This window comes from Triticum dicoccoides, chromosome 2B (assembly GCF_002162155.2).
Source record: "Triticum dicoccoides isolate Atlit2015 ecotype Zavitan chromosome 2B, WEW_v2.0, whole genome shotgun sequence".
In the NCBI taxonomy this organism is placed as follows: domain Eukaryota; kingdom Viridiplantae; phylum Streptophyta; class Magnoliopsida; order Poales; family Poaceae; genus Triticum; species Triticum dicoccoides.
This window is the reverse complement of record NC_041383.1, coordinates 746,026,792-746,036,629: the sequence shown is the minus strand read 5'-3', so window position 1 is coordinate 746,036,629 and position 9,838 is coordinate 746,026,792.

Sequence of the window (9,838 nt, the reverse complement as noted above, 5' to 3'; positions counted from 1 at the left end):
GGTTTTCTCCGAAATCACCCAGAACACTTCTGGTGTCTGAATATAGTCGTCCAATATATCAATCTTTATGTCTCGACCATTTCGAGACTCCTCGTCATGTCCGTGATCACATCTGGGACTCCGAACAACCTTTAGTACATCAAAACTTATAAACTCATAATAAAACTATCATCGTAACGTTAAGCGTGCGGACCCTACGGGTTCGAGAACTATGTAGACATGACCTAGAACTGTTTTCGGTCAATAACCAATAGCGGAACCTGGATGCTCATATTGGCTCCTACATATTCTACAAAGATCTTTATCGGTCAAACCGCATAACAACATACGTTGTTCCCTTTGTCATCGGTATGTTACTTGCCCGAGATTCGATCGTCGGTATCCAATACCTAGTTCAATGTCGTTACCGGCAAGTCTCTTTACTCGTTACGTAATGCATCATTCCATAACCAACTCATTGGTCACATTGCTTGCAAGGCTTATAGTGATGTGCATTACCGAGAGGGCCCAGAGATACCTCTCTGATAATCGGAGTGACAAGACCTAATCTCGAAATACGCCAACTCAACATCTACCTTTGGAGACACCTGTAGAGCTCCTTTATAATCACCCAGTTACGTTGTGACGTTTGGTAGCACATAAAGTGTTCCTCTGGTAAATGGGAGTTGCATAATCTCATAGTTGTAGGAACTTTGTATAAGTCATGAAGAAAGCAATAGCAACATACTAAACGATCAAGTGCTAGGCTAACGGAATGGGTCAAGTCAATCACATCATTCTCCTAATGATGTGATCTCTTTAATCAAATGACAACACATGTCTATGGTTAGGAAACATAACCATATTTGATTAATGAGCTAGTCAAGTAGAGGCATACTAGTGACATTAAGTTCGTCTATGTATTCACACATGTATCATGTTTCCGGTTAATACAATTCTAGCATGAATAATAAACATTTATCATGATATGAGGAAATAAATAATAACTTTATTATTGCCTCTAGGGCATATTTCCTTCAATTGGCTCCCACATATTCTACGCAGATCTTTATCGGTCAAACCGCATAACAACATGCGTTGTTCCCTTTGTCATCGATATGTTACCTGCCCGAGATTCGATCGTCGGTATCACTATACCTAGTTCAATCTCGTTACCGGCAAGTCTCTTTACTCGTTCTGTAATGAATCATCCCGCAACTAACTCATTAGTCACATTGCTTGCAACGCTTATAGTGATGTGCATTACCGAGAGGGCCCAGAGATACCTCTCCGACAATTGGAGTGACAAATCCTAATCTCGATCTATGCCAACTCAACAAACACCATTGGAGACACCTGTAGAGCATCTTTATAATCACCCAGTTATGTTGTGATGTTTGATAGCACACTAAGTGTTCCTCCGGTATTCGGGAGTTGCATAATCTCATAGTCAAAGGAACATGTATAAGTAATGAAGAAAGCAGTAGCAACAAACTAAACGATCATAGTGCTAAGCTAACAGATGGGTCAAGTGAATCACATCATTCTCTAATGATGTGATCCTGTTAATCAAATGACAACTCATGTCTATGGCTAGGAAACTTAACCATCTTTGATTAACGAGCTAGTCAAGTAGAGGCATACTAGTGACACTCTGTTTGTCTATGTATTCACACATGTACTAAGTTTCCTGTTAATACAATTATAGCATGAATAATAAACATTTATCATGATATAAGGAAATATAAATAACAACTTTATTATTGCCTCTAGGGCATATTTCCTTCATACTTGTCGTCATAGTACTGGTCATCGGGGAAGAGTAGGCGGCGGCGCTCGATCTCCTTGTGGCGCGCACAGCCGCTCGTCGGCACCGGCGGGATCGAGATCCGATCGGCGGAGAGATGCTAGTTATTGGGAAGGTGGACCTCGCTCCACGGGAGCGGCGTCCTCGTCTCTTGATGTCTACTACACAACCTTCTTCTTGTAGACGTTGTTGGGCCTGCAAGTGCACAGGTTTGTAGGACAGTAGCAAATTTCCCTCAAGTGGATGACCTAAGGTTTATCAATCTGTAGGAGGCGTAGGATGAAGATGGTCTCTCTCAAGCAACCCTGCAACCAAATAACAAAGAGTCTCTTGTGTCCCCAACACATCCAATACAATGGTAAATTGTATAGGTGCACTAGTTCGGCGAAGAGATGGTGATACAAGTGCAAAATAGATAGTAGATAAAGGTTTTTGTAATCTGAAATAATAAAAACAGCAAGGTAACGAGCGATAAAAGTGAGCGTAAACGATATTGCAATGATAGGAAACAAGGCCTAGGGTTCATACTTTCACTAGTGCAAGTTCTCTCAACAACAATAACATAGATAGATCATATAACAAGCCCTCAACATGCAACAAAGAGTCACTCGAAAGCCACTAATAGCGGAGAAAAAATGTAGAGATTATGGTAGGGTACGAAACCACCTCAAAGTTATTCTTTCGGATCGATCTATAAAAGAGTTCATACTAGAATAACACCTTAAGACACAAATCAACCAAAACCCTAATTGAAGGAAATATGCCCTAGAGGCAATAATAAAGTTATTATTTATTTCCTTATTTCATGATAAATGTTTATTATTCATGCTAGAATTGTATTAACCGGAAACATGATACATGTGTGAATACATAGACAAACATATAGTCACTAGTATGCCTCTACTTGACTAGCTCATTAATCAAAGATGGTTATGTTTCCTAACCATAGACATGTGTTGTCATTTTATTAATGGGATCACATCATTAGAAGAATGATGTGATTGACATGACCCATTCCGTTAGCCTAGCACATGATCGTTTAGTATATTGCTATTGCTTTCTTCATGACTTATACATGTTCCTGTAACTATGAGAAAAATGCAACTCCCGTTTACCGAAGGAACACTTTGGGTACTACCAAATGTCACAACGTAACTGGGTGATTATAAAGGAGTACTACAGGTGTCTCCGAAGGTACATGTTGAGTTGGCATATTTCGAGATTAGGTTTTGTCACTCCGATTGTCGGAGAGGTATCTCTGGGCCCTCTCGGTAATGCACATCACTATAAGCCTTGCAAGCAATGTGACCAATGAGTTGGTTATGGGATGATGCATTACGTAACGAGTAAAGAGACTTGCCGGTAACAAGATTGAACTAGGTATTGGATACCGACGATCAAATCTCGGGCAAGTAACATACCGATGACAAAGGGAACAACGTATGTTGTTATGCGGTTTGACCGATAAAGATCTTCGTAGAATATGTAGGAGCCAATATGAGCATCCAGGTTCCGCTATTGGTTATTGACCAAGAATAGTTCTAGGTCATGTCTACATAGTTCTCGAACCCGTAGGGTCCGCACGCTTAAGGTTTCGATGACAGTTATATTATGAGTTTATGAGTTTTGATGTACCGAAGGAGTTCGGAGTCCCGGATGAGATCGGGGACATGACGAGGAGTCTCGAAATGGTCGAGACGTAAAGATCGATATATTGGATGACTATATTCGGAGTTCGGAAAGGTTCCGAGTGATTCGGGTATTTTTCGAAGTACCGGAGAGTTACGGGAATTCGCCGGGGAGTATATGGGCCTTATTGGGCCATACGGGAATAGAGGAGAGAGGCCGAAAGGAAGGAGGTGCGCAGCCCCCCTCTGGTTCTAATTGGACAAGGGGTGCGGCCCCCCTTTCCTTCCTCCTCCCCCCTCTTTCCCCCTTTCTCCTACTCCAACAAGGAAGGAGGGAGTCCTACTCCCGGTGGGAGTAGGACTCCCCTTGGCGCGCTCCCTCCTAGGCCGGCCGCACCTCCCCCCTCCCTCCTTTATATACGGGGGCAGGGGGGCACCCCATGACACACAAGTTGATCTACGGATCATTCCTTAGCCGTGTGCGGTGCCCCCCTCCACCATATTCCACCTCGGTCATATCGTCGCAGAGTTTAGGCGAAGCCCTGTGCCGGTAGAACATCATCATCGTCACCACGCCGTCGTGCTGACGGAACTCATCCCCGAAGCTTTGCTGGATCGGAGCCCGGGGATCGTCATCGAGCTGAACGTGTGCTGAACTCGGAGGTGCCGTACGTTCGGTGCTTGGATCGGTCGGATCGTGAAGACGTACGACTACATCAACCGCGTTTTCATAACGCTTCCGCTTACGGTCTACGAGGGTACGTGGACGAACACTCTCCCCTCTCGTTGCTATGCCATCACCATGATCTTGCGTGTGCGTAGGAATTTTTTTGAAATTACTACGTTCCCCAACAGTGGCATCCGAGCCAGGTTTTATGCGTAGATGTCATATGCACGAGTAGAACACAAGTGAGTTGTGGGCAATATAAGTCATACTGCTTACCAGCATGTCATACTTTGGCTCAGCGGTATTGTGAGATGAAGCGGCCCGGACCGACATTACGCGTACACTTACGCGAGACTGGTTTCACCGCTACGAGCACTCGTTGCTTAAAGGTGATCGGTGGGTGTCTGTCTCTCTCACTTTAGCTGAATCGAGTATGGCTACGCCCGGTCCTTGCGAAGGTTAAAACAGCACCAACTTGACAAACTATCGTTGTGGTTTTTGATGCGTAGGTAAGAACGGTTCTTGCTAAGCCTGTAGCAGCCACGTAAAACTTGCAACAACAAAGTAGAGGACGTCTAACTTGTTTTTGCAGGGCATGTTGTGATGTGATATGGTCAAGACGTGATGCTATATTTTATTGTATGAGATGATCATGTTTTGTAACCGAAGTTATCGGCAACTGGCAGGAGCCATATGGTTGTCGCTTTATTGTATGAAATGCAAACACCCTGTAATTGCTTTACTTTATCACTAAGCGGTAGCGATAGTCGTAGAAGCAATAGATGGCGTAACGACAACGATGCTACGATGGAGATCAAGGTGTCGCGCCGGTGAGATGGTGATCACAACGGTGCTTCGGAGATGGAGATCACAAGCACAAGATGATGATGGCCATATCATATCACTTATATTGATTGCATGTGATGTTTATCCTTTATGCATCTTATCTTGCTTTGATTGACGGTAGCATTTTAAGATGATCTCTCACTAAAATTATCAAGAAGTGTTCTCCCTGAGTATGCACCGTTGCCAAAGTTCGTCGTGCCCAGACACCACATGATGATCGGGTGTGATAAGCTCTACGTCCATCTACAACGGGTGCAAGACAGTTTTGCACACGCGGAATACTCAGGTTAAACTTGACGAGCCTAGCATATGCAGATATGGCCTCAGAACACGGAGACCGAAAGGTCGAGCGTGAATCATATAGTAGATATGATCAACATAGTGATGTTCACCATTGAAAACTACTCCATCTCACGTGATGATCGGTTATGGTTTAGTTGATTTGGATCACGTGATCACTTAGATGACTCGAGAGATGTCTGTCTAAGTGGGGGTTCTTAAGTAATATGATTAATTGAACTTAAATTTATCATGAACTTAGTCCTGGTTGTATTTTACAAATTATGTTGTAGATCAATAGCTCGCGTTGTTGCTTTCATATGTTTATTTTGATATGCTCCTAGAGAAAATTGTATTGAAAGATGTTAGTGGCAATGATGCGGATTGGATCCGTGATCTGAGGTTTATCCTCATTGCTACACAGAAGAATTATGTCCTTAATGCACCGCTAGGTGACAGACCTATTGCAGAAGCAGATGCAGACGTTATGAACGTTTGGCTAGCTCAATATGATGACTACTTGATAGTTTAGTGCACCATGCTTAATGGCTTAGAATCGGGACTTCAAAGACGTTTTGAACGTCATGGACCATATGAGATGTTCCAGGAGTTGAAGTTAATATTTCAAGCAAATACCCGAGTTGAGAGATATAAAATCTCCAACAAGTTCTATAGCTAAAAGATGGAGGAGAATCGCTCAACTAGTGAGCTTGTGCTCAGATTGTCCGGGTACTAGAATTGCTTGAATCAAGTGGGAGTTAATCTTCCAGATAAAATAGTGATTGACAGAATTCTCTAGTCACCATCACCAAGTTAGTAGAACTTCGTGATGAACTATAATATGCAAGGGATAACGGAAACGATTCCCGAGCTCTTCGTGATGCTAAAATCAACGAAGGTAGAAATCAAGAAAAACATCAAGTGTTGATGGTAGACAAGACCACTAGTTTCAAGAAAAGGGCAAAGGGAAGAAGGGGAACTTCAAGAAGAACGGCAAGCAAGTTGCTTCTCAAGTGAAGAAGCCCAAGTCTGGTCCTAAGCCTGAGACTAAGTGCTTCTACTGCAAAGGGATTGGTCACTGGAAGCGGAACTACCCCAAGTGATTGGCAGATAAGAAGGATGGCAAAGTGAACATAAGTATATTTGATATACATGTTATTGATGTGTACTTTACTAGTGTTTATAGCAACCCCTCAGTATTTGGTACTAGTTCAGTTGCTAAGAGTAGTAACTCGAAACGGGAGTTGCAGAATAAACAGAAACTAGTTAAGGGTGAAGTGACGATGTGTGTTGAAAGTAGTTTCAAGATTGATATGATCATCATCGCACACTCCCTATACTTTCAGGATTAGTGTTGAACCTAAATAAATGTTATTTGGTGTTTGCGTTGAGCATGAATATGATTTGATCGTGTTTATTGCAATATGGTTATTCATTTAAGTAAGAGAATAAACTATTGTTCTGTTTACATGAATAAAACCTTATATGGTTACACACCCAATGAAAATGGTTCATTGGATCTCGATCATAGTGATACACATATTCATAATATTGAAACCAAAAGATGCAAAGTTAATAATGATAGTGCAACTTATTTGTGGCACTGCCGTTTAGGTCATATTGGTGTAAAGCGCATGAAGAAACTCCATAAAAGATGGATTTTGGGAATCACTTGGTTATGAATCATTTGATGCTTGCGAACCGTGCCTTTTGGGCAAGATGACTAAAACTCCGTTCTCCGGAACAATAGAACGAGCTACTGACTTATTGGAAATAATACATACCGATGTATGCGATCCAATGAGTGTTGATACTCGTGGCAAGTTTCGTTATTTTCTAACCTTCACAAGATGATTTGGGCAGATATAGGTATATCTACTTGATGAAACATAAGTATGAAATAATTGAAAGGTTCAAAGAATTTCAGAGTGAAGTAGAAAAATCATCGTAACAAGAAAATAAAGTTTCTGCGATCTGATCGCGGAGACAAATATTTGAGTTACGAGTTTGGTCTTTAATTAAAACAATGTGGAATAGTTTCACAAACTCATGCCACCTGGAACACCACAGCTTAATGGTGTGTCCGAACGTCATAACAGTACTTTATTGGATATAGTGCAATCTATGATGTCTCTTATTGATTTACCATTATCGTTTTGGGGTTATGCATTAGAGATAGCTGCATTCACGTTTAATAGGGCACCATCTAAATCCATTGAGACGACACCGTATGAACTATGGTTTAACAGTAAACCTAAGCTGTCGTTTCTTAGAGTTTGGAGTTATGATGCTTATGTGAAAAAGTTTTCACCTGATAAGCTTGAACCCAAATCGGAGAAGTGCGTCTTCATAGAATACCCAAAGGTAACTATTGGGTACACCTTCTATCATAGATCCAAAGGCAAATTATTCGTTGCTAAGATGTATCCTTTCTAGGGAAGGAGTTTCTCTCGAAAGAAGTGAGTGGGAGGAAAGTAGAACTTGATGAGGTAACTGTACCCGCTCCCTTATTGGAAAGTAGTTCATCACAGAAATCTGTTCCTGTGACTACTACACCAATTAGTGAGGAACTTAATGATGATGATCATGAAACTTCAGATTAAGTTAGTACAGAACCTCGTAGGTCTTCTAGAGTAAGATCCGCACCAGAGTGGTACGGTAATCCTGTTCTGGAAGTCATGTTACTAGACCCTGATGAACCTATAAACTATGAGGAAGCGATGATGAGCCCAGATTCCACGAAATGGCTTGAGGCTATAAAATCTGAGATATGATCCATGTATGAGAACAAAGTATGGACTTTGATTGACTTGCTCGATGATCAACAAGCCATGTTAACTAAATGGATCTTCAAGAGGAAGACGAACATTGATAGTAGTGTTACTATCTACTAAGCTCGACTTGTTGCGAAATGTTTTCAACAAGTTCAAGGTGTTGAATACGATGAGATTTTCTCACTCGTAGCGAAGCTTAAGTCTGCCTGAATCATGTTAGAAATTGCCACATTTTATGAAATCTGGCAAATGGATGTCAAAACTGCATTCCTTAATGGATTTATTAAAGAAGAGTTGTATATGATGCAACCAGAAGGTTTTGTCAATCCTAAAGGTGCTAACAAATTGTGCAAGCTCCAGCGATCCATCTCTGGACTGGTGCAAGCATCTCGGAGTTGGAATATATGCTTTGATGAGTTGATCAAAGCATATGGTTTTATACAGACTTTTGAAGAAGCCTGTATTTACAAGAAAGTGAGTGGGAGCTCTGTAGCATTTCTAATATTATATGTGGATGACATATTGTTAATTGGAAATGATATGGAAATTCTGGATAGCATGAAAGGATACTTGAATAAGAGTTTTTCAAAGCAAGACCTCGATGAAGCTGCTTACACATTGAGCATCAAGATCTATATAGATAGATCAAGACGCTTGATAAGATTTCTCAATGAGTACATACCTTGATAAATTTTTGAAATAGTTCAAAATGGAACAGTCAAAGAAGGAGTTCTTGCCTGTGTTACAAGGTGTGAAGTTGAGTAAGACTCAAGACCCGACCATTGCAGAAAATAGAAAGAGAATGAAAAGTCATTCCCTATGCCTCAGTCGTAGGTTCTATAAAGTATGTTATGCTCTGAACCCGACCTTTTGTATACCTTGCTCTGTGTTTGGCAAAGGAATACAATTTTGATCTAATAAGTAGATCACTGGACATGGGTCAAGAATATCCTTAGTGAGGACTAAGGAAATATTTCTCGATTATGGAGGTGATAAAAGAGCCCGTCGTAAAGAGTCACATCGGTGCAAGCTTTCACACCGATCCAGATGACTCTAAGTCTCAATCTGGATACATATTGAAAGTGGGAGCATTTAGCTAGAGTAGCTCCGTGCAGAGCATTGTAGACATAGAATATTTGCAAAATACATGCGGCTCTGAATTTGACAGACCCGTTGACTAAGCTTCTCTCACGAGCAAAACATGATCATACCTTAGTACTCTTTTGGGTGTTAATCACATAGCGATGTGAACTAGATTATTGACTCTAGTAAAGCCTTTGGGTGTTGATCACATGATGATGTGAACTATGGGTATTAATCACATGCAGATGTGAATATTGGTGTTAAATCACATAGCGATGTGAACTAGATTATTGACTCTAGTGCAAGTGGGAGACTGAAGGAAATATGCCCTAGAGGCAATAATAAACTTATTATTTATTTCCTTATTTCATGATAAAGGTTTATTATTCATGCTAGAATTGTATTAACCGGAAACATGATACATGTGTGAATACATAGACAAACATATAGTCACTAGTATGCCTCTACTTGACTAGCTCATTAATCAAAGATGGTTATGTTTCCTAACCATAGACATGTGTTATCATTTGATTAATGGGATCACATCATTAGAAGAATGATGTGATTGACATGACCCATTCCGTTAGCCTAGCACATGATCGTTTAGTATATTGCTATTGCTTTCTTCATGACTTATACATGTTCCTGTAACTATGAGAAAAACGCAACTCCCGTTTACCGGAGGAACACTTTGGGTACTAACAAACGTCACAACATAACTGGGTGATTATAAAGGAGTACTACAGGTGTCTCCGAAGGTACATGTTGAGTTGGC